The following is a 23379-nucleotide window of genomic DNA, read 5'->3' as shown; positions in this document are numbered from 1 at the left end:
GAGGCTCCAGTACTTTGGCCACCTCATGAGAAGAGAAGACTCCCTGGAAAAGACCCTGATGTTGGGAAAGATGGAGGGCACAAGGAGAAGGGGACGACAGAGGACGAGATGGTTGGATAGTGTTCTCAAAGCTATCAACATGAGTCTGACCAAACTGTGGGAGGCAGTGGAAGACAGGAGTGCCTGGCGTGCTCTAGTCCATGGGGTCACGAAGAGTCGGACACAACTAAACGGCTAAACAACAACAACAACACCACCTTGGAAGCCAGAAGCCTTGGCACTTGGTACGTTTTGGCTCCTGAACACTGCAATCCGGAAGTGAGTGTTCCAGTTTGCAAACGTTCTGTGGAACCCAAATGTCCAATGGGACTTCCACGGCTTCCAATTGGCTGCAGGAGCTTCCTGCAGCCAAACGGAAGCTGCGCCAGGGTTTGCAAATGTTTTGGAAGTCGAATGGACTTCCAGAACGGATTCCGTTTGACTTCCAAGGTACAACATCTGGCCTGCCCAGGCCTCCGGGCCGGTCCATCTTCAAGCTTCCAAGAGCTCCAAAGTTTAACCTCAGAGGATGTTGAGCCATGGTTAAATGCCATGAAGGCTGAACTTGATTCCTTAGAGAGGAACAAGACATGGGAACTAGTTCCAGGCCTGCCCAGGCCATAAAAGGTTTACAAAGTTCAGTTGTTGCAAAAGTTTTTCAGTATTAATTTTATGCATTTTTTAAAATCACCATGGTATTTAACAATAATGTCTTATGTCCTTTAGAGGAGAAATTGTAAATTGTAGAATTTTAAATTCCCCTCATCATCCTTGTCTTCACTCAATTTTGTTTATAACACTCTTCCATTTTCTTCAAGTTGTGAGGGTGGGGGATGGGGAGGGGCCTCACAAGTGGCGTAGCCCAGGGCCTCTCTTCATCTAAACCCGATCCTGAGGATGCCAGATTACTCCTTGGTCCCCATTTTGTTTTTTAAACCGAATTTGAAAATGCAGTTTTGTTTAAGAAGAAGAATGTGTATATATGAATGAATAAAAAATATTCAAAGTATAAGCCCAGATGCAAAACCTTGCACTCACACAGAGATTTGTTTGTTTAATTAGATTTTAGCACAAATTCCAGGTTCTGGGAAGGCTCTGGAATAAGTTTCTAAAACACGGCATATTACAGCAGCAGGCTGCTAGAATTCCTATGTATTGGAAAGCAAAGGACTTGCAAATATTCTACATGAGAAAGGAAATCTGGTAACTGATTTGCCTTTTGGGAACTAGCTGTCATGACTGTATGCTATAAAGCAATGTAAAAGATGCCTACCAAGAAAAATATATCAGCACCGAACATGTGTTTAAAATTGACTCTTCATTTAAATGTATCTGGAGATTAAAAACTCTCAGTGTAGTGGAAAATCATCTCCACTTTCAGATACTTTAATGAGGGAATTTGCTCACATAGTCCATCAGGCAAAAATTTAAATTCACATGCAGTCTTCGAATGCCCAACATATCCAATAAGAGATTTGATCGTAAGACCTCTCTTTTTCAAACTGAGATGCATGATAGGCAGGTATCCTCTGGTTTATTTCCACTGAATAGCTTGAAGACAGCTTAATTGAACTCATTAGCAAACCTAGTTTCTAATTTTATGCTCTCTGCTGCAATAAAAAATCATTGCAAAGACTGGGTGAAATTCTGTCTGCAGAATGGCATTTGATTCATTAGAAGCATATACTAATGTTAGAGAAATGAAGGTGATTTTTTTATTATTATCCTCTATCTCCTCGGCAGCCCCCTGGTGCCATACTCCTTACTTTTCTGGAGGTTCCTCCAGTCTTCTGGAACTGATATTCAGGGGATGCAAGGGAAAGGGGACATAGCTGTCAACTGTCCCTTATTTGGCGGGAAACTCCCTTATCCCAGCACTGTGTCCCGCTGCTGTCCCTTATTGATGATGTCCCTTAAATTTCCCAGGTTTCATGCTCGCCCGGCTCAGGAGGGAAGCAGAGGCTTGGGGTCCTCCGCCACGAGAGAGAGAGTGCGCTGGTGCCATCATCCTGGCGCGAGGAGTTCCATCAGCCCTTCCCCGCCCGAGAGAGGGGGGAGAGAGAGACTCTTGCCCATGCCACCTGTGAGCCCGGAGGCGGCAGCGGTGGTGGCAGCTGAGGAGGCAGCCTGAGGGAGGAGGAAGAGGAGGGGATGGGGAGGGACGCAGAAGGGCAGTGCTTCAGCAGCCGCCACGGCGCCGCAACCACCTCATGCCGGATTGACAGCATCTGTCAATCCTACCAATGTATGTAACTCTTTACGATAGCAAAATCCCTTATTTTGGCTGCTGATCCCTTATGTTCGAGGCTGCTGGTCCCTTATTTTCAAATCTGTATGTTGACAGCTATGGAAAGGGGAACTGGTGAAAACTGCCTCTCCTTCCCTTACATTCGTGGGCACTAGGGATGGTGTTGAATTTTGCTGTAATTGAGCTTGCACTCAAGCTGAGCTCTGTTTAAGAGCTTTGTGAGCCAATCAGGTTTCATGTGAATAATAGCAATATTTAGAGATACAAATCTCTTCAGTCATGAAACAATAAGGACCCGAAAAAAGCTTATCAAACCAGGCCATTACAACTGTGCATCTGTACAATTGTGTGTTCCCTTCAACTGTGCTTAATTGAGGACATGACTGTAGTCATTAACTGTAATGGTTACATTTCTAATCCTGTCTCCTACCTTGACTGTGTGTAGAGTGGGGAGTAATGTTTATATTAGGACATGTTGAATTTTTCAAGTTTCAAATTCCAAAAAGGATGAGTGCTAAAAATTTGTAACATGACTTGGGAATTCAAAAGATATTTTGGTTAAATTAATATAATTTAGTTTTCCTTGGTGAGTAAAATTTGCGTTAAAATGCATAGAAATCATTTAAAATGATTGCTAAGTACTTGTAGTTATGTATTATTATTCTTATTAAGTATTACCTGACATTTTCAGAAGATAAAATTAAAATTCTTGGATTTTCTAAAAGCAGTTTATGTGTTTATTCATTAAACATAGACTTATCAAGCCAAATGTTGTCTGATAACAAGAATAATAGCAGATTTGGAATTCCCCACACCCAAAAACATATTTTTAAGACCCCTCACTGAATCAATTTTCAAAAAATAAGTTTCACTCCCAAAAATGACATGCCCTGTTATTGTATTATTATCCATGGTGCATTAGATCAAACTTTTGGTGCAACCTGCAAATCACTAGTGCCGTTTGACCCTATTCATTGAGACGGAAGTTATATAGCCTCACTAAATACATTGGTACCTCAGGTTAAGTACTTAATTCGTTCCGAAGGTGCGTTCTTAACCTGAAACTGTTCTTAACCTGAAGCACCACTTTAGCTAATGGGGCCTCCTGCTGCCGCCGTGCCGCCGGAGCATGATTTCTGTTCTCATCCTGAAGCAAAGTTCTTAACCTGAGGTAATATTTCTGGGTTAGTGGAGTCTGTAACCTGAAGCGTATGTAACCCGATGTACCACTGTATCCTATGTTGGAATTAATGGAGATCACACAACAGCAGTCCATACCTCCCTTTTACGCCCTAGTATTTATTCAATAAAAAGAACTATTAACTTTCTTTTTGGCAGAGTTCCAATGAACAGTGATCCCTCCGGTGATGCCAAAAGATGATTTGAAATTACTGAACCAACTCACGTAAGCCATGCACCTGGGGCATCCCAAGGTAATAGCGGCCATTCAGAAAGGATCCGATCTTGAAATAATATTCCTCAAGTGTGTGTGTGTGTGTGTGTACATATGCCAAAGACTTGTGGTGTAATTGCTGCTCTGAGTTTAATAAACGCTTTCACTTTGGTAAATATACCAGAGATTAAAAAATTTCACAAGCAGCTTCAGGGTTACCATTATATCTTGCGCACTGTGGTGATGTGCTGCAGAGCCAAATGTAGCTCACTCTGCATCAACAAAGGATCTTGTGGCATTTTAAAGACAAACATATTTTAGTCTGCATTTAAGCTTTTGTAGGCAAGGGAGCCCACTTCACCCGATTCACAAAGTGAGGCCGAAAGGTCAAGCAATGCAAAAAGGCACCAGTACGCAGGACTACGCCAAGCACAAAAGTGAATTCAGAGACCAATGAAATGGATGCGCTGTCCAGTCCGCTTAGGAGCAACTCATTGCCCACTACTGGTGATAAATAGATGTAGCCAGATCAATAGCGCAGAGAGGAGCAATTAGGTTCTGCAGCCAGCTAGTCATTCGTAGAGGTCAAATACAACAGGGTCAAATCCAATGACTTCACCCTGGAGTCTTTCTTTGACACTTCTCTGTCGGTGTCTTGTGTGCATTTAAGGTCTGCTACAGAATATTCTGGGAGACTGAGGGCCAAGCTAGATGGTAATACATCTGTACCCTTAAGCATAGGCTTGTTTTTTTCAAACTCAAATTGTCAGTGTGGATGGGGCTGGCCCAAGGCATTTTTTCTGCCTGAGGTGAAGGTCGAGATGGTGCCCCCACCTGCATTCCAGACACAGAAACCTGTTGGACTGGCAGTTGAATCTTATGTCAACACTGGCAATGTGTTTGTGTCCTCCATGCACCTGAGGGTAGCCGGCTAGTTGTGGGAGTCCAAGACAGGTCACATGGTACATAAGCGCATAAGAGCACAACTTCGTCCTCTAACAGAAGGGAGCACTCAGGAGACGTAGCTGTCATTGCTGACCCCCAGCGCCTGCTGTTTGCTGGTTGTTATGTACTGAGTTGAATAGGATCCAAAATGCAGCAGTCTGATTGGTCCTAGAACAATAGGATTCAGAATGCAGCAGTCTGATTGGTCCTAGAACAATGCAGCACTATGATTGGTCCGCAGGAGCCACCCAATCCAGCTCCAGGTGGAAGTGAATCCACAACCTGATTGGCCTATAGGAGAATCCCGGAATTAGCCAGTCATGTGCAGCCCACTGTGTAAATAATGTATATAAGCAGACATTCTGGGGGAACTTCCATTCCTCTTCACCACTATGAGCTGAATAAAGAGCATGAAATCCACTCTTGACTCCAAGTATATTTCACTGGTCCTGAGTGCAGAGGGTCTGACTTGGGGAAGTAGAGGGGCATTAACTCTTTGCACTCAGTATGGTCTCAATTTTTATAGGGATTCCTCCCTGATACTGACATTTGCACAGGGATGGGAACAATCCCTGTTGTTGTCATGCCCCGCTCCCAATCCAAAACAAGATCATAGCAGGGGAGAAAGGACTGTAGCCCTCTGCCCTTCATGCTAGGGACACAATCAAGATCAGGCAACCCATGCTAGCAATTTGGATTGTTGTTGTTTTGAAAAACAGCAACCCTGCCTCAAAGGGCACAGGCGTTGTCTAGTTTGTCCCCAAAGTGCTACCCCCTGGGCTTTGGCATGCTACCCCAGCCATCCCTAACTGGTGCCTAACTCCAGGTGTTTTGGAATCCAACTCCCATCAGCCCCAGCCAGCATACGGAAAGCTGGCAAAAGTTGACCTAAGTTTTTAGTGGTAATGCTGAGTATAGTGTCTTCAGAAGAGCTATTGCTCAAAGTTTATATGTGCTGTTTCTATGTAACAGAAGTTTCTATGCAATTTGTTATCAAGCAGCCATGCTCCCATAGGCGGGGTTAGACACATTCTGGATAATTTAATGCCCCAGAACTTGCAGTAACTGGGAAATAATACGCTTACAAACAAATAAAACGAGGCAAGTAAAAAGGATGTCAGCAGCTGTAATTTCTAATAGCTGCCATTTCTTTCTCACACACGTTTTTAAAACATCAAAATTTTCCAGATCGCACAAGACATTTCACAAGAGCCATTAACCGAATCCAAAATGTAGCCGAGCAGCCTGTGTTTTAAGCCCGTCCTCCTGTGTGCTGCAAGTATTGCCTGTCCGCTGGAATAGAGACCTGTCAGCTGAGATGAGAACAGCTGCATCATAAATCACATGGCACAGCCTTAGCAGGGACCGGTGTTAACAGGCCTCTGTCACAGAACAAGCCTTTCTTGCCCTGCGAATAATCTTCCCAGTGTAGCTTTGATGTTCATTTTGAGAAAATACTTGGCTTTACATTACGGCTTCTCTGACAGTTGATTGCCTGGCAGCTGTGACAAGTCTTGCTGAGGACTCTGCTGCCACCACGAGAGTTTCAAACCACTTATTTTGGCGGATCTGTTAAACCGCACAGTGGACTGAGTTTATCAGAGCTTGTGATGTGCTTGAGTTCAAGAGACTTTTGCATCCATAGTTCCTGGCTAGACTCCAAAGACTGACTTTGGCGCACACTAGGGCTGAGCATGATATGCGGTATTTTTGGACTTCTCTTTCTTTAAACAGAGGATCCAATGCCATATCACAAACTGCTTCTGAAAGTCTCCTCAGGTTCAAAAGTGGTTTGCCATGTGGTAGCGCTGGGAGGAGAGGGGGAGCAGCTGCTGGAGAAATGGAAGCCTAGAGCCTCCTTGGACATATGGAACAATTTGAGGACTACTCTGGATCCCAGTCAATCTAGTAGATGAAACTAAGACCCCCAGCTAAATATTACATTATTCAGACTCCTTCAGGATTTAGAGATGAGTGACTGACGAAATAAACTATGAAATGTTTCGGCAGTGCTGATTTACTCAATTGTTATTTCATTAAATGGAAGTTGGCACTGGGCTTATTTATTTATTTGACCCATTTTTGGCCCATTGTTCAGCCAAAAAAGCTCTTAGAGATCAATAACAGGGCTTTGTTTACCTCAGGTTTACAGTCCACAAGATTCAGAAGGTAATTGGACTGTGGGGGGAAGGGGAGGGAAAAACTAAGGCGAGGAGGAGGAGACAAATTGAGCTGGTCTCTCCCCAAATCAGTGCAATGGTTCTGCTTACCTTCTCACCTCCTTTGCTGCAGTCTCGTGGAATGGCTGCCGCCACATGGCAACTGAGGGAAGACCTGTGTGGAGCTGGTTTCTCAGCTGAACCAACAGAATGGCCCTGCTTCCCATCTCTTCCTCTGGTGCAATGTCATGGAATGGCTGCTTCCAGGTGACGTTTAGGCTTTCCAAAAGGACCACCTGAGTCTCTCCTCAGTTGGTTCAAGTATGGCCTGCCTCTCCCATTGGTGAAGTCTTACCTGGGCCTACCAGAAAAAGTCCCAGCTTATTTTCCACCTAACAAATGGAGGGACTTCGGCCATCCCTAAGAATGTGTTGTTGTTTTGTAACTCATGTTGCTGCTGGAGCCTTGTAGATACAGGTATTCAAGTTGGTGGACTTGGGGAGAGATTTATTATCATATAAAACCTCCTGAGTTAGCAATGCAGGAGAAGTTTGATTCAGGTCACATTTAAATGTAAAACTATGTAAATAAAACTTCTTGAAACAATAGGCAAACCTAAACGCAGCCATCCTTTGACATTCACACTTCTATGAATTTTGCAATGCAGTTGTGCAACCAAGTCATGTGCAAGCAAATGCATACACTGGGATAAAGCATGCATAAAAATGCACATATTAGTGACAATAACATACGAAAATGCATCACATTAGGGGAAATGGTTTTGCAAAAGCTTTTTGTGTAAATGGTAAATTAGGAGAAATTGCTATTGAATTTTCATGAGGACTTTCTTTTTTTAAAAAAAATCACAAACTGATGTGGAAATGCAGAGAACAGAATTTAAGACTGTGTTGTGTTTTAATCCGCTTTTAGTCTATCATTTGTTTTAATTATTTTTGAATGTATTACATAGTGTTTTTAACTGCTTTTACTGGTAATGATATTGTTTTATTCTTTTTTAAAACTGATCTAAGGTTTGTTCGTGGTTTTTTTTTACTTCTAAGCAGTATACAAATTTTATGAAATTGATAAATTAAATTAATATGGGGGAAAATGAGACGCTGAGAGATTTGCCCACCTCTCACTCTGGTGATGTGCTTGCAACTGTTTTATTGTTGAACACAACCAAGTTGCATCTTTTCCCTTTAGTTCCCAGTTACACAGTCCTGTCAACCCACTTAAATTGAAGTTTCAGCTTCCAGTGGCAGCTGAACAGTATTTCTTGGGTTCATTGGGTGGGGCTTCATAATTCTACGTGATGTAATGAATTATGCAAAATGAGGAAGAAATTTGTGTTAAACTTGTATAATTTATTTTCACAGCAGAATCCTTTCTTTATTTATTTATTTATTTATTTGTGCAGAATACTGATTGACTTGGCGCAGCTTTCGTGTTGTATTTTTAATGCAAACTAAATGCTTCTCTGTCTATCCCTTTGCTCCTTAAACATTCTCTTTACTTCTGCTCTTAGATGGGATTATTTTGTGCACAGACGGTCTCTTGCTGCATCTGTGAAATTTCCCAAAACACATCCTGCCACTCTCCTTTCTTTAGCTAAATGACATTAGGCCTGCAAATGTGCTTACTGCTCTTCCACACAGGAATCTACTGCATGCCGATAAGATGGAAGACCAGGAGGACACTTTAAAAGCCTTAAGATGTTCTAAGCACTGAAAATAACTCATCAAAGCTTTGCCACTTATATATTAATAGGATTGGAAAAGTGCAGAGGAGGGTGAGCTGCAGATAGAAACCTAGATGCCTGCTTTTGGAAGGAAAAATACAAGCAACAGAAACCACTAAAAAATAAAATTAAACCCCATGTGTTTCATAAGACAGAAGGTACACGTGATAAGTTACATGTGTCATTAATTTTTAAGTGATCTGAGGAGTCGGGTGCCGCTGATTCATTTGTTTGCCATGAGCTCAGCAAAGGAAGGCCAGTCAGGGAGGGGGAAAAGTTGCAGCCAATTTTTTAGGATTTTATTTCACTGCAGCAACGTAGCGTTTAATTTTTATTGTTTTGACTGCAGCATGAACTGAGATGATGGATTATGTGGATTTTTCCTGTTCTCCCCCTCCTATGGTCCAGTGTGTCCTATGGTCCGGTGCGTCCTATAGAGCAAAAAATACAGTACTTTTGCATAAACACAAGGAAGACCAAAACTCATCAATAATATAAACTGAGATTGAGGCATCAGGGGCAGAAAAATGCTTGAGGTGTACAACTCTTCATGGCTTCCATGAGATACTTTGGGATCCTTATGGGAATGTGAACATTTCCATGAAATTACCTCCTGCTCCTATGTGACCTGCTCAGTTCAGACACAGGGCTGTAGCTCAGTGGCAGATCAGCTCCTTTGCAAGCAGAAGGTCCCATGTTCAGATCCTGGCATCTTTGGGTCAGGCTGGGAGACACCCCTGTCCAAATCTTAACAGTAAGTGAAGACCCTGCACCTGTTTGGAGACTACAGTTCCCATCATCCCTGACCGCTGGTTCTGCTAGCTAGGGATGATGGGAGTTGTAGTCTAAAAACAGCTGGAGACCCAAATTTGGGAAACCCTGGTGTAGACGATACTGAATTAGATGGTCTAAATTTGATGGACTCCGCATAAGACAGCTTCCTGCGTTTGTTTGTTCATAAGATTTCTTCCCTTCCCTTGAGCTTACAGTTCTAGGGCAGCTTACAACAATAAGGTGCCAAAAAACAGATAAACCAGTTAGAATTACAAAAAGAGGGGACTTCCGGAGGCGGCGCGAAACAGCAATGGCGGTCCTCTTTACGCTGTGAAGAGGGGCTCCGCGAAAAAGGGTCGTCCGCTGCGGCAAAGCGGAGACCCATCAAGAAAAACCGCAGGCAGAGTGAGCCTGCGGCCGTGGGACTCGGCGGGCGCCTGGAGCCCCCCCAGAAGCTGTGAAGGAGCCTCGTAAGAGGCTCCGGAACGTGAAAGGGGGAGCGGCGCTGTGAGTTCATCGCTCTTTTCGTGGAAGCAAAGCCGCGCTGCTGCTGCTGATGAGCGCTGACCTTTCTTCTTGAAATTATCGGAATTGGAGCAACATACCCGTGAGTAAGGGTCCTAAATTTTTCAACTAAATTGAAGAAATTCGGCCGAAAGCGGGAGGCGAGTAACAGGAAGTCCGCCTTCCGACTCTGCTAATCAGATCAAAGCAAGGGCTCGGAAACGAGCTGAAGCATTTAAAAAGGGATTGTTAAAGTGGAAGAAAGGGTGCATTGAGAGACTCTGTATTTTGAAGCTAAAAAGGAAAAGAACTGTGGTTGTATAGACTTTTATTCTTTAGAACTATCCTCCAATCTTTGGGCTAAACGGGGCTGAAAGAGATAACCCCGTCACCGGGCTGCCAGTGCATAGAAAAAGAACTGTCAAACTGCTGTCAAATTGACGATATTGTTGCAGAGATCGAAATTGTTGCATAGACTGAGATACTAATATTAAACATTGTTACATGGACTTGTATTGATACTTCATGGCTGGATTTTAAAAAACTAGAAGTCCTGGAAGCCTTCCTTTTGTGTTTGGGAATTATTAAACTCAATATGGGGAATTGAGGAACTTCAATGGCGGAAAATAGTTCCTTTCTTTTTCGAAGCTTTGGAATACTCCCCCTATAGGACTGTGGAAATATAGTTGCATGGGAACTGAGTTTTATTGAAACCTTTCGTGGTTTTTTTTTATTTATATTTGGGACTTGTTTTTCTCATGGGACAAAAGACCATTTGACCTTGAACAGAGGCAGGTGTGGAATGAGCGGCACAGGGAGAACAAGAGCAGCCAAAGCTAAAGATAAAGAAAAAGAGAAAAAATCTGGGCAACTTTTGCAAACAACTTTAACTCATCATCGCAGATCATCTGTCCCAACTGTGCTGACAGCACAGGAGGTGGAACTAGTGCAGCCTGCTGCAGAAGACATGGCAAGTGGAGGATCTGAAACAGTTTTAAAGCAAATTTTGGAACAATTGGCAGTCTTAAATCAAAAAGTGGACAATCAAACATCAAAGATTGACCAAGCTACATCCTCTATTGGCAAATTAACTGAACAGGTTTCACAGCACACTCAGGCAATTGAGAAATTGCAAGGAGCTACGGCAGAAAACTTTAAATTAGCTGTGGAAGCCAACCAAAAAGCAGAACAGGCGAACTTAAAGGTGGAAGAAATTAAAGGAGAGGTGAGACCTTTGAGAAGGCAAGTAGGGGAACAACAAGCCTATCTGGCATTGGTTGAATTGAAGAGTAAAGATAGTAATCTCAGGATAAGGGCTATCCCGGAATTGGAACAAAATAATTTAGAGGGATTTTTGACACTTTTGTTCACCAAATTCTGGGGAATTGAGGAAGAAAAGGACTTTAAAATTGTGACAGCCTTTAGACTGGGAAAATCAGTAAAGAAAGATAAGCCCAGAGACTGTTTGGTTGCTCTGAGATCAAGAGAAGAAAGGGATAAGATACTAGGCCTACATTTTAAGAAATCTTTGGAGGTAGAAGGTAAAAGGGCCGAAATTTACAGAGATATACCCAAATATCTCTTGGAACTTAGGACTACCTATATAGATTTGACCAAATTGTTGAGACACAACGGAATCCCCTACAGGTGGGAGTTTCCACAAGGACTTTCATTTACTTACAAAGGAAGGAAAATAAAGATTAAATCACCTGAAGACCAGCAGAAGTTCCTACACGACCACGAGGAGGACCTGCAAAAAGGAGCCGCAGCTTCTTGGCCTCCACCACTACCGGGACCATCTCCAAGAGATATACCACCAGGACCAGGACCAGCATTACCTCCCCCGGGATCGGGAGGAAGCTTAGATACCCCATTGTAGAACCCGTCAACTGATTCAGGATGTCTCTGCAGCTACTTAGTTGGAATATAAATGGCGGAAATTCCCCGGAAAAAAGAAGGAAAGTCTTTCACATTTTGAAAAAGGAACAATTGGACGTTATCTGCCTACAGGAAACACATGTGACAAGGCTCCATAGAAAAGTGTTAATTAACAAAAGACTAGGCCAAGAATTTACTTCTTCGGACAAAGTCAAGAAGAGAGGAGTGGTGATTTATGCAAAGGAGAGCCTGTCACCGAAATTTTTATTTAAAGATGAACACGGCCGAATTTTGGCGATTGAAATACAGACACAAGGAGAAAAAATTTTGATATTAGGAATATATGCTCCAAATGAGGGAAAGTCGGAATTTTTCAGGAAGCTGCATGAGACCATGCTGGATTATTTGGATTATAGCAACATCATTATGCTGGGTGACATGAATGGGGTTGTCTCTGTACATATGGATAAGTCACAAAGTGCTAACATATCGAAAGACGGCAGACTACCCAAAACTTTTTTTGAAATGACAGACAACATGGACTTAGTGGACATCTGGAGGGTTAAGAACCCTCTAGGGAAAGAAGGGACTTTCTTTTCTGAAGCTCATCTGACATGGACACGAATCGACCAAATCTGGACAACTAGAGGACTGGCACCTAAGACTAGAAAAGTGGAAATCTGCCCAAAAACCTGCTCCGACCATAGTGCTTTGAAAGTGGAATTGAGACTTAACACAACCGGTACCTTTAGATGGAAAATGAATGACACCTTATTAAGAGATCAGGAGATTGTGAAGAAGGCCCAAAAAACCTTAAAAGACTATTTTGAGATAAATTTGAATACCACCGTGGAAAAAAGAACAATCTGGGACGCAAGTAAGGCAGTTATGAGAGGGTTTCTAATACAACAAAACACAATTAAGAAAAGGCTCTGGAATGAAAAGAAGGAGAAGATATTGGAGAAAATAAGAGAAGGAGAGAAAAAATTAAGATCTAGGCCTAAGTCGAAGGACGTGTTAAGAGAAGTGAAATTCTTCCAGGCGCAATATTCAAAACTGATAAATCAAGAGGTGGAATGGAAAATTAAACAAATGAACCAAAGATCCTTCGAATCGGCGAATAAGTGTGGGAAACTGCTAGCTTGGCAGTTGAAAAAGAGGCAAAAGCTTAATACGGTTACAAATCTAGAGATCGAAGGGAGAATGGTTCAGAAACCCGAGGAAATCAGAAAGTGCTTCCAGAGGTATTTCAAAGAACTATATACACAAGGGCCGCAAAAAGCCTCAGAGGTGGATCAATTTTTAAAAACTAATGGATTACAAAAAATACCCCTGGAAATGAGAACAAACCTGAACTGTAATATTACACAGCAAGAAATTGAAAGTGCCATTCAAAATCTTCAACTTGGCAAATCCCCAGGCCCGGACGGCTTAACCTCCAAATATTATAAAGTTTTAAAGGACTATTTGATACAACCTTTGATGGAGGTTTGCAACCAGATAATGGAGGGAGGGAGGGCACCGGAAACGTGGAAAGAAGCTTTCATCACATTGGTACCTAAATCAGAGACTGAAAAGACCCAACTTAAGAACTACCGCCCCATCTCACTCCTAAATGTGGATTATAAAATTTTTGCAGATATTTTGGCAAATAGACTTAAAAAAGTATTAAATGAAGTGATTCACAGAGACCAGGCTGGCTTTCTCCCTGGTAGGCATTTGTTTGACAACACAAGAAACATTATTGACATTTTGGAACTTCTACAAACAAATCTGAATACCAGAGCGGTTTTGATTTTTGTGGATGCAGAGAAGGCCTTTGATAATATTTCTTGGATGTTTATGAAGAAAAATTTGGAAGGGATGGGAGTGGGGCCGGGGTTTGAAAATGGTATAGAAGCAATCTACACAGAACAAAAAGCTAAATTGATAGTAAACAATGTGGTGACAGAGGAGTTTAAAATTGAAAAAGGGACACGCCAGGGGTGTCCCCTATCCCCCCTATTGTTTATTTCAGTCCTGGAGGTGTTGCTAAATATGATTAGAAAGGACCGGTTGGTCCAGGGGATTGAGGTCGGAGTGAAACAATATAAATTGAAAGCATTCGCAGATGACGTGGTATTAACACTTCAGGAACCAGTCTCCAGCACTAAAAGAGTGTTAGAATTAATTTCTGATTTTGGTCGGGTGGCGGGGTTTAAGTTAAATAAGCAAAAAACCAAGGTTTTAGCAAAAAATTTGTCAGTTACAGAAACAGATGAGTTCTCTAAAGAAACGGAGCTGAATGTGGTTAAAAAAGTAAAATACCTAGGGGTGTACTTGACCTCCAAAAATTTGAATTTGTTTAAAGATAACTATGAGAAATGCTGGTTAGAAATCAAAAGAGATTTGGATATATGGTCAAGACTGAAACTTTCCTTGTTAGGCCGAATAGCTGCTGTAAAGATGAATGTATTGCCGAAAATGTTATTTTTGTTTCAGGCCCTACAGATCGTGGACAAGGTGGAATGTTTTGGAAAGTGGCAGAGGGATATTTCTAAGTTTGTTTGGCAGGGCAAAAAGCCCCGAATAAAGTTTAAAATATTAACTGATGCGAAAGAAAGAGGGGGATTTGCCCTGCCAGACTTGAGGCTATATTATGAATCTGCAGCCTTCTGCTGGTTGAAAGATTGGATTTTATTGGAGAACACTGATGTCCTGGATCTGGAAGGGTTTGACAATGCGTTTGGGTGGCATGCATATTTGTGGTATGACAAGGTCAAAGTGCACAAATTGTTTAAAAACCATATTGTCAGAAGAGCAATTTGGAGGGTCTGGATAAAATACAAAGACTTATTGGAGAGTAAAACTCCGAGGTGGCTCTCACCGGTGGAGGCCAAGGCACGTAAGAGACCCAACATGGAGGCCCATTGGCCTAAATATTGGGAAATAATTGAAAAAACTGGAGACAATTGGAGGTTGCTAAGTTTGGAGAAATTGAAAACTAAGGTACGAGATTGGTTGCACTATGCGCAAATTCAAGAGGTATTTAAAATAGATAAAAAAGTTGGATTCCAGGTGGAAAAATCGAAACTAGAGATTGAATTGTTAGAGCCAAAAAGTAAACTACTTTCGAGAATGTATAACTTGCTGCTTAAGTGGAATACACAGGATGAGACAGTCAAATCCGCTATGATAAAATGGGCTCAGGATGTGGGGCATAACATTATGTTTGCAGACTGGGAAAGGTTATGGAACACCGGTTTGAAATTCACGGCATGTACTGCCTTGAAGGAAAATATTATGAAAATGGTATACCGGTGGTACATGACCCCAGTCAAGTTAGCCAAGATATATCATCTGTCTGACAATAAATGTTGGAAATGTGGAGAGGCGGAAGGGACATTCTTCCATCTCTGGTGGACCTGCCCGAAAGTGAAGGCCTTCTGGGAAATGATCCATAATGAACTAAAAAAGGTATTGAGATTTACCTTACCTAAAAAACCAGAGGCCTTCCTTCTGGGCATGGTGGACCAGAGAGTGCTTAAGAAGGACAGAACCTTTTTTATGTATGCTACCACAGCAGCAAGGATCCTGATTGCAAAATACTGGAAGATACAAGATTTACCCACGCTGGAGGAATGGCAATCGCAGTTGATGGACTATATGGAACTGGCTGAAATGACTGGCAGAATCCGAGACGCGGGAGAAGAAACAACTGAGGAGGATTGGGAAAAGTTTAAGGACTATTTGAAAAAACACTATAAGTTGTATGAATGTTAAAAAAAAAAAATGCACCTTTCAGGAAATTCTAGCTTCAGCAAATGTAAGTTATTGGAATGAAAATTAAGACACAAGAATTCAGAGGTAAAATAATGAAATAACTTTATTGTGTTTAATATAAAATATATAAGAATCGAGCGACAGTAAAATTGAAAATAGGGAACATGATAAAATGGAAGTTACAATAAGTTTTGAAATAAGTTAACAAATTGCTGATGTTTTATAAGACAGAGAACGCAGGGTTCGGAGGATGTGGGGAAGTCCTATAGAATAGAAGGAAAAAGATTATGGAAACTTGTTACCTATACCCTATCTTCTTATAACCACTCTTTATTCTTTTTTCTGTATTTCTAAAAAAGCAATAAAAATATTTAAAAAAAAAAAAAATAGAATTACAAAAAGAAGTAAAATCCTTCCAGCTAGAAAAGTGCAAATTCAGCAAAGAGGTAGTTCCAACAAAACAAAATACTTAACTGTCAGTGGCCAGGGTAAAGGGTAAAAAGCTATTTCCTAGGTCACCATTCCCTGCACTTCTGAGGGCTGTGGAACTACCAAGAGAGCACCCTTTGCCAATCTTAATACCTGAGAACATCAGGAGGGATGGAGACACTAACATGAGCACCTTGAATTGAAGCTGGAAACCAAATGGAAACCTGCACAGTTGTTTTAAAACAGGGATTTTATGAACCTCAACCAGTCATATATATGCATATCCTCCAACATTTCTCCGATGGAAATAGGGATGCCCTATTCCATTATAATATTCATAATAATAATTTTTATATTCATATCCAGCCCATCTGACTGGGTTGCCCCAGCCACTCTGGGTGGCTTCCAACTTATATACAAGCATACTAAAACATGAAACATTAAAAAAACATCCCCATACAGGACTGCCTTCAGATGGCTCAGGGGTTGAATGACTCCATAAAGGTAAAGGTAAAGGGACCCCTGACTATTAAGTCCAGTCGCGGACGACTCTGGGGTTGCGGCGCTCATCTCGCTTACTGACCGAGGGAGCCAGTGTTTGTCCGCTGACAGCTTCCAGGTCATGTGGCCAGCATGACTAAGCCACTTCTGGCAAACCAGAGCAGCGCACAGAAACACCGTTTACCTTCCCACCGGAGCGGTACCTATTTATCTACTTGCACTTTGATGTGCTTTCGAACTGCTAGGTGGGCAGGAGCTGGGACTGAGCAACGGGAGCTCACCCTGTTGCGGGGATTCGAACCGCCAACCTTCCGATCGGCAAGCCCTAGGTTCAGTGGTTTAGACCACCTGCGTCCCTCTTGAATGACTCCATACCTTCCAGCATTTCTCTGATGAAAATAGGGACATCCTAAGAAAAAGCGGAACATTCCAGGATCAAATCAGAAACTGGGACAGCTTCTGTAAATCCAGGGCTCTCTCCCTGGAAAATAGGGAGAATTGGAGGGTCTGTATATGGCTGCTCCAGTTTGGACCAGATGAAGTGTCTGTTGCAATTTCTTCACTTATCTAAATAGTTCTTTTCTTTTTGCTTTTTTGCAGCAAATTTGGAGCTTACTATCCACACCTTCAGTCAATTGTACATGGGAGAATAAGTGTGCTTTTCCCCATCCGCACCAATGACTGGATGTGACCAGTCTGAGAATAGTTCCTTTGGTGTACTCTGCAGATGACCAGTTCAGTTGAGCTGGGCTTGAAGCCTCGGGGTGCCGTAACTATGCTGTAGAATAGAAGGGGAGAGGCGGGAGCCACCAAATCTTGGTGTTGCACAGGAAGCCACTGAAATTTGAGACCCCAAGGTCCGCCGCTGCTGCCAACCAGTAAATGGGCTCATTCCAAGACCCCATTGCATTTCTGGAAATCTACCCCTGCAGATTAGGAGAATGGAAGGAAGGGGCTACTTGTGTCTGCCTGAGCTGTGATGAACCTGGTTATTGTGATTAAAATTTATCTGCAGCTAATGATCACTGTCATGGGCAATATGTTGGAAGAATATCAGCATCTGTATGCATGACTGAGAATGAGACAGCGGTTTTTCAGTCTTCTGTCGTGCCTGACAGAAAACATGATTAAAAACCTTCCACAGAGAAGGGGATTGATGCTCAAACAGTTTTCACACAAATGGAAATTTTGAGGATCCATTCCAGATCTGTCACAAATGCTGGATTTCTTTTTCTTTTTAACAGGGTCATTCAGTTGATATCTGTGAATGATTATTAAAAGCATTTTTGTTTTATCAAAGAGTTGCTGGTGTTGGGAGTTGCTAATATCAGTACAGTCTCCAGCCTACCTTTTTTTCCCCCACTGATGTTGTTTCATTCTGGGGTTTTTCCTGTTTTATATTATTTTATCTCTCATAAGCTGCAGCGGGAGCTGTGTGACTGATGGAGCAGGTTAGAAATGTCAGGAATAAACAAATAATATGTCAAAATGACTTCAAGTTTGCATTTATTGCAAATTGGCAGGGCATAACGAATATATAATAAAATGGAGCTTGGACTGTAAGTAATGTTTCATCATCAACAGGATTTAATTTAATCTCCTGTCATTTTGAGTCAGCTAACTAGTCTGTATATATCTGTGTTTGCGTGTGTATTCCTGAGAAAGCAGTGCTCAGAGACAAGTTTGCTGTTGCAAGCAGCGAGAAGGCAAAAGGGCAACACTGCCAAAGGCATCAAAGCTGAAAGTGACTATGTGGGGAAGTGGTTAATTCCAGCCTTGCCTTCAGGAAAGGATGAGTCCCAAAATATCACATTTTAACAAGCAATCTTTGGTAACTATATAAAGCTTCCAGGCACTTTGCCAAGGAGTTTGCTCGGAGGTCAAGTTGCAAGCATTGCATGCCTGATTCGACATATTTCTGCAGACAGAACAGCCCCCCCACACACACCTCAATGGCTAGAAGTTTTGACACATGCGTGGCCCACCCAATACTTAGGAAAGGGCCATAGCTCAATGGAGAACACATGCAGGCGGTCCCATCGTCAATCCTTGACATTTCCAGGGAGGGCTGAGAGATACCCCTGTCTGAGAAACCCTGGGGAGTTGCAACCAATTAGCATAGACAAGACTGAGCCAAATGGACCAGTGGTGTGAGGCAGCTTCCTATTTACCTTGCATGCTTATTCAGAAACAAGTCCTACTGAGTTCTTTGGAGTTAATCCCCAGATAAGTGCATATATGGCTCCAACTTTTAAGGGGCAGAAAGAGCAGGGCTTATTACATCTCACCGCAAAATTGAATACTAGCTATCGATGCATTAAAAAAAGAGAGAACATATGCCATCAAGGTATAATTAGGCATTTACGCATTTCAATGTATCATTCTGTTTATTAATCATGGCTGTGCAGGAAACTAGTTTGAATCATTTTCTTTAAAAAATAAAACTGACTTTTTGCAATAGCATATCCTCCAACATTAGGGACGTGGGTGGTGCTGTTGTTCTAAACCACAGAGCCTAGGGCTTGCCGATCAGAAGGTTGGCGGTTCGAATCCCTGCAATGGGGTGAGCTCCCGTTGCTCGGTCCCTGCTCCTGCCAACCTAGCAGTTCAAAAGCATGTCAAGTGAAAGTAGATAAATAAGTACCACTCCAGCGGGAAGGTAAACGGTGTTTCCGTGCACTGCTCTGGTTTGCCAGAAGCGGTTTAGTCATGCTGGCCACATGACCCAGAAGCTGTACGCCAGCTCCCTCGGCCTATAGAGCAAGATGAGCGCCGCAACCCCAGACTCGTTCATGGTCCGCCCTAATGGTCAGGGGTCCCTTTTTATCCTCCAACACTAATGTGACAAAAATAGGGATATCAATAATAAAAATAATAATATCCCACCCATCTGACTGGGTTGCCCCAGCCCCTCTGGGCGGCTTCCAATGTATATAAAAAAATTATTAAATTGTGCAGGACTGCCTTCAGATGTCTTCTAAAGGTTGTATAGTTACTTGTCTCCTTGGCTTGGGGGTTGCATAACTCCACACCCTCAAAAATTATTCAATGAAAATAGCGGCGTTCTGAGGAAAAGCGGGACATATCAGGATCAAATCAGAAACCAGGACAGCTTCTTTCTGTAAATCCGGGAATGTCCGGAAAATAGATACAACTGGAGTAGGAGTTTCTCCATAAATGTGAGCATACTTGCTCAGACATTGAGTGCTGTTACTGCACCACAGAGATGCACTTGGCCATAATAAATTATACAGCTGGATTGGGAACACTTGTACCTTAACTAGGCCATGGAGCTTTTATCTGACTATTTAGCTGCCTGGGTGCAGTGAAACAGTGACCCTCATGTGGCCTTGGGAGATTCTGTATGTTTGCCTTCTTCTGCCAGTCTGCTGGAAATAATAGGCCATGCAGACGTATGACATCCAGGAATCGACAGCCTGTTCTCTTTCTGCTCTGCTGCTGCATGAGTTCAAAGCCATAAAAGAAAATTAGCTGTAGTGAATAATCTTGTGTGAATGTTAAGGTGGAAACCAAATACTAGCTTAAGATCCACAGTTTTAATTCCTGTACTGTTGCCTGTTGCTGGACAAAATGGTAAGTCCCCCTCATAAGGAATAGCTGGATATGAGCCACGAAACACGTGAACCATTTTTAGAATATGACATTGTACTAAAATAAAAAATAATTAGATGACAGCTGGCAGAATGGTGAAAGACTCTATGCAGCTAACAGTTCTGTAAATAAAAATGCTGAGTTGGGCCATTACTTCCCTTGCTAGCAAGGTTTTGGGAAAGGGGAGCTAGGGCCTTTTTAACAACAAATGTGCAACCATAAAAAATATTTTCACTGATATTGTGCAGGTAAGATGATGCTTTTGATACACTGCCTTCCTGTTTGAAGCAGCTGCCGTTCAAGCAGAGAGCAAAGGCAGACAGAATGACCCCAAGTCATGAACAATGACTAGCAAAGAGTGGGCTGGAACAATTCAAACAGTCTGCAGCAAGAAGGTTATTAGCTGAGACTGTAATTTTATTGCTGTGTGGCGTCATTGCTTGCCTGCTTCCTGCTGCATGCATTTCTTCCCCTCTGTTCCAGGCAGATCACTTGTCTGGATAACTCAAAGCTGAATTAAGCGCACCAACCCAAAGTCTGATTGCATATTGGATAGGCAACCCATTGTGTGCCAGATGCAGCAGGTCCAGTGGGCAATTGCCTTGCAATCTGCATTGCAGGTGAGAGTGATCGCAGAGATGCTCAAGGTACTTGTGTTTGCACTGTGTCAGGAAAGAGCACCAGCCCTGGGTTACCCCTTCACCACACCCGTCTTCTTTTAAAAGGTATCTTCTACTGAGGCCCATTTTGCGGTCCTTCCAGCTCAACCGAAGAGACAGATGGAGACTCTGAAAATGCTCCTTCTATCAAGTTTGAGCAAAGCAGTGTTTCCAAAGCTGCTGGCAAGTGTGACATGCTCCCCCACCCTCCAAGCCCATTAAAACAGAGAGACAACACACACACACACAGTGGTACCTCAGGTTAAGTACTTAATTCGTTCCGGAGGTCCGTTCTTAACCTGAAGCACCACTTTAGCTAATGGGGGCCTCCTGCTGCTGCTGCGCCACCGGAGCACAATTTCTGTTCTCATCCTGAAGCAAAGTTCTTAACCTGAAGCACTATTTCTGGGTTAGTGGAGTCTGTAACCTGAAGTGAATGTAACCTGAAGCGTATGTAACCCCAGGTACCAATATATATATATATATATATATATATATATATATATATATATATATGCAGGTTTTGGTGTCCTCGGGTGTCTTCCCGTGTAAAAGTTGGGGTGTCTAGGCGACGTTTCGACGAGGTCTCACTCGTCATCTTCAGGCTGGTGCTTTCGGCTTCTTGTTACTGGAACAGAGCGGGATCTCAATGTTTGAGTTCCTATAAATACTGTAGAGGGGGTGTGGTGTCTAGCCTCCAATGTTCTGGGCAGAGAGGAACTTCCTCTCTGCCCAGAACATTGGAGGCTAGACACCACACCCCCTCTACAGTATTTATAGGAACTCAAACATTGAGATCCCGCTCTGTTCCAGTAACAAGAAGCTGAAAGCACCAGCCTGAAGATGACGAGTGAGACCTCGTCGAAACGTCGCCTAGACACCCCAACTTTTACACGGGAAGACACCCGAGGACACCAAAACCTGCATTCCTGTACCCGTGAAAATCTACGAAAGCATATATATATATATATATATATATCCAACCTTTCCTCTCAAGAAACTCCAATTGTACATGTATCGCTCCCAGTGTACCTTAGGCTGAGAGAGAGTTATAGGCTCAAGGTCAGCCAGTGAGCTTTACGGCTGAGTGTGAATTTGAACTTACCACTCAATTAGGAGAGCACACCAAGTCATTCTTGGGTTGGATAACTAATGGAAGGGCCATAGCTTAGCAGCTGTCATAGACCATTTCCAGGTTCAATCCCTGATATCTCCATGAGAGCTTGGGATGTCCTCTCTCTGAAATCCTGGAGATCTAGTCAATAAACACAATATTGAGTTAGAAGATGGACCAAAGCTTTGACTGAGAAACTTCCTGTGTCCTCCTGAGGTGGAAAGTAGGATACTTAACACGGCACCTGCACATGATACGTTTTGGAAATGAGGGGAGGAAATCACACGAGGACTCAGCACATCACAAGGTTAGTGTGCCACCCTTTCTCAAGCTGGTGTCCTCCAGATGTTTTGGATGTCAGGTCCCGTTATTCCTGACCATTGACCTTGCTGACTGGGGAAGATGGGAGCTGAAGAAGTTCAGCAGCATCTGGACCATGTCTCATATTTCCTAGATTGTGTAGACCAAGCAAAAATCACAACATGGGATATTTCCCCTATGCAGCATTAATTCCATAGCTTCACTCAATTCAATTAGATGGAAAGCAAGGAGGGGGGGTGGAGGAGAGACAGAATAGTCGGATGAAAACTAAATAAGAAAGAGATGGAATGAAGCTAAGTTGGATACATTTGTACAGTTAATATTTTAAGTGCTATTTGGATTTCTGTTTGTGGCCTCTTCGAAATATCAAAACTTCTTTTTTTCTTTTTCTCTTTTACAGCTTCCAGAATGTAACATTATCAGGAAGGGATTCGGTGCCAGCAATTTAGATTTGCCAGTTGCTAAAATATTTCTGGAAGTGCCACAGTCCAAGATAGAGTTGCAGGGTAGTTAGGGATATGGCTTGCCCCTTCCAGGAAGATGGTAGCTTGGCTCAACTCGTTGCTCAAAGTCATAAAAGGCACCTGCGATGTTCCCAATTAGATTCCACTTTTTGGAACTAAAGGCCTCCTTTGAAGTTCAGATCCACTGGTGGAGGGTATCACTCCCTCTTTTCCTGTTATTCAGAGATGATTGCCATCGCCCATGTAGCCAAAACACCACCACCCCAGGCACAAAACAACCCAGCTAAGACTGAGGGTGCTTTGTGTTTACAGGATGTTGAATGACTGCTTGGGGCAGGGGATAAAAACCAGGTAGGAGGAAGGATTGAATGGGGGGAAAGGTTGAGAGAAAAACAATCCCTTTGTCTGGATAGTTCATTTCCTGATTCACACAGAGGAACTATTTTTAATGTTCCCAGGGGAGGGAAAGTCAAGGCTGTTTATAAAAATCAATGGAGAAATCTATTAATGTGTCTGGGATTGAGCACCATATGTACACCTTACACCTGCAATAAATAAATAAATTCTGAAGAAGTCCAGTGAGTACCGAGTGTGCACTAAAACGCTAACACATTTTTCCAATCTTAAATTCGGTTCTCCGCATTCCCACATCATTCTCTTAGAATGCCAATGGGGCCTGGAATGTTTTAAACAGTTTATATAGTGCCCTTTATTGCAAGACCACAGGGCAGTTTATGACATAGAACACAATCAGCAGTATACATCCACACATAGCTTAATATCTATTGTTGTTGTTGTTGTTTAGTCATGTCCAACTCTTCGTGACCCCATGGACC

The 23379-nt window shown here is 42.6% G+C and overlaps 1 long non-coding RNA gene across 1 annotated transcript in view; it reads right to left on the bottom strand.

Moving 5' to 3' along the window:
• LOC310825738 overlaps window positions 1-21100 on the bottom strand; it is a 67679-nt gene extending 46579 nt beyond the window's left edge. The window contains exon 1 of the long non-coding RNA XR_014555502.1: window positions 20944-21100. This is a non-coding gene — a long non-coding RNA (uncharacterized lncRNA). The remainder of the gene's footprint in view (window positions 1-20943) is intronic.
• Between the last annotated feature and the right edge of the window lie 2279 nt (window positions 21101-23379).

The sequence above is a fragment of the Podarcis gaigeae genome (genome assembly GCF_964106915.1).
Source record: "Podarcis gaigeae genome assembly, chromosome: 10".
Classification (NCBI taxonomy): Eukaryota; Metazoa; Chordata; class Lepidosauria; order Squamata; family Lacertidae; genus Podarcis; species Podarcis gaigeae.
Note: the sequence above shows the minus strand (reverse complement) of the source record. Positions and strands in the feature narration are given on the sequence as shown.